Source organism: Tenebrio molitor, chromosome 3, assembly GCF_963966145.1.
Source record: "Tenebrio molitor chromosome 3, icTenMoli1.1, whole genome shotgun sequence".
NCBI classification, from domain to species: Eukaryota; Metazoa; Arthropoda; class Insecta; order Coleoptera; family Tenebrionidae; genus Tenebrio; species Tenebrio molitor.
This window is the reverse complement of record NC_091048.1, coordinates 9,550,869-9,557,636: the sequence shown is the minus strand read 5'-3', so window position 1 is coordinate 9,557,636 and position 6,768 is coordinate 9,550,869. Positions and strand designations below refer to the sequence as shown.

At 36.1% G+C, this 6,768-nt stretch overlaps 1 long non-coding RNA gene across 1 annotated transcript; it reads right to left on the bottom strand.

Annotated features, from left to right (window-relative positions):
* Window positions 1-4,034: 4,034 nt before the first annotated feature.
* LOC138126748 (uncharacterized) lies at window positions 4,035-4,441 on the bottom strand. The gene is made up of 2 exons (XR_011157943.1): window positions 4,238-4,441; window positions 4,035-4,165 (listed from the first exon to the last, which is right to left on the bottom strand). It is a non-coding gene; the product is annotated as an uncharacterized lncRNA (long non-coding RNA).
* Between the last annotated feature and the right edge of the window lie 2,327 nt (window positions 4,442-6,768).

Here is a 6,768-nt window from a genome sequence, read left to right as displayed (position 1 = left end):
CGCCAACTTTGAGGAACGCACGATATGATCGATGGCGAGTGTGACATCTTTGAATGACATCTGCCTTAATCTAACATGTTGATACTTTGGCAGAAATGTCATTCTGACAGTGTGATAACTGATATATACGCTTAGCAACCGATTCTATTAACATTAACACCTGGAGTTCCCTTTCTGGAATTGGTGGATCTTTCACATCTCACAATTTTGTTATGCAACCCATTAATTTTTCTTCGTTTGCGTTCTTGGGATCTAGATTGTCGTCGGCATTGGTCAGTTTTCTCTAGGGAGCGAGTACTAGAACACCTGTATAGGGTGTCTCAGCTAAGACTTTCGAGCCTATCTATATCTGGGTTATTTGCCAACGGATTTTTATGAAATTTAAAATGCAGATATTTTAGACCGTGAAGGTCCAATTAGTAATAATAAAATTACCTCAAGTTAAAAAATGTACTTTTAACACATGTTTCCTTTATCGAAAATTATGCGCGATTATTATTAGATTGTTAAATATTAAAAAATAGGGGTCTACACAAACAATTAAGTAAATCACTTGTCTGATTCAACGAAAAGATTAGATTTTGTCGTTAAAAATTTAATGTAAAATTTGAAGGTATCTGAGCAGTTACCTTTTGAAACAATTGAGGATTAATTGCCAAGCAACATTTTGTACACCCTTTAAAGTCTGTCAAAATTGGGCGCGCTTTATTAGAAACGTCAAATTGTGAAAATTTATTGAAAATACTTTAAAAATAGACTACAGCGGCAGAAATTCCAATATTGTTGAAAAAGGAAAAAAAATTGCCTATGGAGAGTGTCGTAAGAACTTCAATGAGTTGAATGACGTTTTCTCGTGGAACACTATCCAAATGTAGGCTTTACAAAATGTAAGGTTAAGAGAGTCGTCAATTTATTTGAAGACACAGGAAACGTACTATGGCGGACAATAAATTTAGGCCGGCCTGTCATTGGCTTGACATCAAAATGTGAAGCTGGCTCATTATGTTCAACTAACCCCATTTTCGATTTTTGTCATTGTGACAGCGATAATGAAAATTAAAATTGGGAAAAGAAGCGTGCACCAGAGAGAGAAGTGCTACTACAAATCAGTTATACTAGTACGTACTAGTTACGAAAAGGGCGAAGGAAACGCTAAACAGCTTGAAAACCTTCAGTTTGACAAACTGACACATCAGTCATAATGACAATAAATGGTCGCTTGCATTGACTTTTTTGAAATGTCAGAAATTTGCCGGCCTAAATTAATTGTCCGCCATAGTACGTGAACTAAATTATCTTGCTAAAATATCCCGATCGTGTTTTAGTCCTTTATGGAAGAATTAAAGCATCCAGTATAATAAATTACGTCCAAATGTTGTTTTTAACTTTGTAAGTGTTTGTAAGTTTAGCAAGATAAGGGATGACCAAAATTCTGCAAAATTGCGTGTTTGTTTCATACGCGTCTACGTTTTTGCATTTGCAGCCACGTTTAACGCAGTTTTTTGCTTTTTTCTTGCAGACCAGACGTCTTTCAAGGACGAGTTTTTCCCTACAGAATTTTTTATTGACGATCATTTTTTTATGTAAATATGAATTGACTCAACATTTTAAAAAGGCATGTAAAAATTACGTTTTTAAGACTTGGGTGATTGCATTAATGGGATTTTATTCTTCACCCTCTAAAATATGTGTATTTTAAATTTCACAAAAGTCCGCTGGAAAATAACTGAGTTATTAGGCTCGAAAGTCTTAGCTGAGTCTGAGACACTCTGTATAATCTACTGAACTGTGTAAGTTGCATCCTATAAAAAACAAACTCGGATTTGAAACTCCTAAGTTGCCTGAAGAATGCATTCGATTTGTTATTTGTCCAAGGATAACTTTGGTTTTGATTTTGAACATTGTCACAACTACATCACCATCTCGTAGAGACCTGTTTAGCTAATATTCTTCGAAAAGTACACTCGTTAGCTTTTTTATGGATCTGTATTTACCTTAGCATATGTTCCACCTAAGGCTTTCAGGTGTTATATACAGGGTGTTTGACTGTTTGGTGTTTAAGGTAACAAACTTTTCTGAGATGCACAGCTAGGCTTAGTGACATTTTTTCAATTTGCATTTTTTATTTTGCTGAGCTAAATTCTGTTTTCACTGTTTGAGAGCCACTGTTCGTATCTATAAACACGTACTTAATTATTAATACCAAGCTAATAAAGATTTCTAAAGGAAAATGCGTGCCGCCTTCATAATTTTGAAATCTGCTGAATCTCAAACAATAATTCTTCAAATTGAAAAAATGATTACTAGAAAATTATAACATACAAAAAAATTTTACTAGAATAAAAGTTTTATTTTGTCCAGTTCTTTACACAGGAGAAGTTTGTTACCTTATACCCCAAACACCCTGTATATAGATATTCTGGTGAATGAAGAAAAAATTACTGGTAATAAAATGCCCGATTAATAAAAAATGTAATTTTAAAACATTTTCTTTTATTTGAATATACACAAAACTAGTATCCGATTGTTACTACATAGTTAGAAAATATGTGTCTACACAAAAAATTTAATCAAATTAACAGTTTCTACTTCAAGGAAACATCAATTATTTTGTTAAAAATGTGCTAAAATTTATGAGATATTCAAATCAAGTCGCTTTGAAACAATTGAACGATTCTGGAAAAATTAAATGAATTGACACATTTTTTCCTCTTTTTCTTGTAGTACGACTACCTCTAGGGGACGAATTTTTGCTGAAGTAATTATTTATTGTTGTTCTACAGTTTAGTACTTTAGTATACAGGGTTATTCACAGAAGATGACGAACTTGACCAGGTAAAAATGCAACCCAAAATACACTGTACAAAGCATTCATTGTGTTTTGGTATCAGGAATCCAAACGCTTTATGATAATGCCGGATAACAGGGATCGAGATTGCTTTGTGAATTGCCTTTTGGGTTGCATTTTTACCTGTATATCTTAAACGATTTAATTCACAAATAAAAGGAGTTAAAATGGCATTTTTAAGACTGGAGGTACTGTCGCGAGCAATAAATTTTGGTCGTCAATGTCATTTCAAAATTTGGTTAGATTATCACAAATTAAAAAAAAAATCCCTGCCTGATTATGCCCACGTCAACAAAGTGTCAAAAAATTGAGAAAAAAATGACAATTAATGTCATACAACATGATGATAGGTTATGATATTTACGACTGTTTTACAATGGAGCATTTTCGATTACGTCAAAGAATGACCTTGACGACCAAAATTTATTGCTCGCGACTGTACATACCTATGGAGTGTTTTTTTAAATTTCACCTCATAGTAGGCGTTGAAGAGTCGATTGTGAGCGCACTACACAGGTTACGGATCCCGAATCAGCTGTTTAAATCTTACGTTTGCCAGGAGTGGTGCGTTCACAATCGACTCTTCAACACCTACTACGAGGTGAAATTTAGAAAAACACCCGATACTTGAGTAACGCAATATTAATCTGCACCCTTTAATTATCTCTCTGTTAAATTTCACAAAAATCGATCCATAAGTAATAGAGATATAAGACCCAAAAGTCTTAGGTGGGACACTTGTAGAATGTAGCTGCTAGCGGCGGAGCTGTCAAGACGTGGTAGATTCCAAGAAGTTCAAACAAAAGAATGAATAAGGGAATGAAATATGTATAATCTATTCATTTTGATTGTGACCACTCCCTAGTAACTTTTCAGTTGTTAGGTTATTGATAGGGAATTTTAGATAACACTAAATCCAGTCGCAGTTGGCAACTCTCGGAGGCGCCATTTTGACAGAAACGTCACGCTCACACATCTCACAGAAGACAGAAAGAACGAAGAACGACTTGCGCAAACGTTTTTCGACGTACACTGTGCGCATATCTATAAAATTGAGTTTTAGTACAAAATTTTAGAATTCAAAAAGAAAATGCCACGTTGTCTTCTCAAAGTTGGGACCAAACGGTTAATATTGACTTGTTTCGAGACATTTATTGAAGCCAACGGGAAAACAAAGACGAACATCACCAATAAAGTTAACTCTATTTGTGCTTTTTTGTTGTACGTTTTGGCTAGTAAGTGTTGTAGTTTGATACCTTCTGCCTTTTCATCCCCTGTAAATCATTTTTTTGAACTTTCTGTCTGATTAGTTTTTATCTGAAAATATTTGTATTAGTCAATGCTAATCGAAAGTTCTGATTACCCAGGCATTTTTCGCATTTGTTTTACTGCCAAATGACCATTTCCTTCGTTCTTCATTAATATCGAGAATTGCATGAGGTGATTTCGAAGTTTTTACGTTAAATAATCTGTACCTGGATATAACCCCACTTTTCAACAGACGTGATCACAGAATCAGACAGACGTTTTTAGTTTCTCCTACTTCAAATATTGATTTCCGTTATTAATATTGATAAATACATTAAAATCATTGCTTTATTACCATGGTCAAGTTTTGACAATTCTGACATTTTCACATCATGTTCACACCACACAAATATTTAGTGTAAAACGTATGCAGCACACAGCTAAACAGCGCCTACTATGTTTTTCGTTGTGGTCACAATCAAAGTGAATACATAGATATTACATATATTGCAATTATTTTAGAAAGTCTAAAAGGGTTCCAAAAAAAGTATGGCCCTATGTTTACAAATTTTAATATTATTCGTTATTATTTTATTACCATTAAGCTGAGCGGAGATCAGATGATCTATCAGCTCACACGTAAAAATAAGAAGGGTTAAAGTTGGCTATCCAGTCTGTTTTTAAATACACCCACCCGCAGAAAAAGCGGAACACCATTATTATTTAATCTATCGTCGCGGTGTGCGGTTGCTCTTTTTCGACCAGATCCAAGTCGTCTTGAGTGCTGACCAGTCTCTTAAAACCTTCTAACAGCTCTAAGACCAGTAGCAACCAGTAGTAAGAGGAGCCTCAATATCATTAGCTGCATAACGAATGCTACGACCATCTTCAACCAAAGCTAACGCTCGGAGATTCCGGATGAGTTAAAGTAAAAATGTTATAAGTACGACACTAGGGGAGTTAGGTGACATCCAGGAAGTCGTGGGGTTGTCTAGTAAATTTCTGTGGAGGCCACGATTGGTTAGGGCCGTTAGCGGAGGGGGACCTAAGCCCTGCCGGATGCGGCTCAAGGATGTTGACGCGAACCTCCCTCGCGGTTCTAGGGACCTCGTGGTTTGTCGGTAAATGGTTGGTTGGGGAAGGCGGACCTAAGCCCTGCTCGATGCGGCTCTGGGATGCTCATCGTACAGCCCCGAACGCTTATATCACTCTTTCTTGGTCGGTAAAATAGTCCGACGTTCATTTACCCGAGTATCTAGAAACGTCGCTGGTCTCAAGCCGATTCAGATTATTCTTCTGAGTCCCCTCGCGGCCGAGAGTTTGTTACCTCCAGCTCTAAGCTCCTGTCGGCGTACCTTGACCGCGTAGTTACTAATTAAACTTGAAATTGTCATAACTCGAATTGTAAAATATGAGTATGTAATGGGATACGGTTTTGGAGAGGGTTTTTATCCGTCCCTGTCTGTGATAGCTGCATTATAAATTAGTCACTTGTGTTTTTTTTTTGCAACCTTTAACTTGTCATTTTTGTTGTCATGTACCCGTTCTGTTTGTTTTAAATGTTGCTGTATTAATATTGTTGTTTGTTTTTGCAATGGCCTCAGCTAGTTAATTTATTTTAGGCTCTGTTATACTTGATCCCCGTTAATTTTGGATTCGTTTCATTTGTTCGCCGAAAATCAACGTTATCACAGGCATTTTTCAATAAAAATTCACATGTGTGTTTTATTTTGCGGTACTCTTCCAACTGGAACCCTCATCGTTTGCATTCCGAACCTTTTCCGCCAAAAGAAAATCACAACGTAGGGCTCCTCCGCTTCGATGACGATCACGACCACATTTGTTTCTGTTTGCGCAGGTTCGAATATTTGGCGGAAAGAAGTAATGTATTCAGATCATTACAGGGTCATGCATTTTTGTCTCGTCAAATTCAGATACGGAGACTTAACCTATGTTAGATGAAGCCAGAATTAAGCTTCTTGAGGAGCTGCAAAAAAGTTTAGAGAAAGGCAAGGGTTATTCGATTACCTCGATGTACAATAGGTATTGTGATCTGGGAGGACAAACTTCTAAGTGACATTTAACAGAAATCTTAATCAAATATTGTGGATATGAAATAGACATCCCCGGTTCAACGAAGAATAACGAATCTGTCATCATTATTTGTTCTAAAGATTCCAAAGAAATATATCTGGTGTTTTTTAAAATTTCACCTCGTAGTAAGCGTTGAAGAGTCGATTGTGAATGCATCACTCATGTAAAACGTAAAATTTAACAGCTGATCCGTGATCCGTAACCTGTATATTGCGTTTACAATCGACTCTTCAACGCCTACTATGAGGTGAGATTTAAAAAAATACCCGATACATTCGTTTTCATCTTGAGGGTTCTGCAATTGGAGATGCAACGTTCGTGTTTTTAACGGTATTTCTGAGTTTTCTTTTATTCAATTCATTCACTGCAAATGCTTAAACGTAAGCAACTTTATCCTCGATACGCTTATTTGGATTGTAACTTTACTTGTGTGAACGTAACAACATACCTATGATTACATTTACAATTCAAAAGAATGGCGCACTTGTAGAAGCAATAACCCTAACTCCACCGGATCCTGCAGATGCATGGGGCAATAAGAATGCATGGAAGAAAGTGATCCATACAATCTAAAGTAA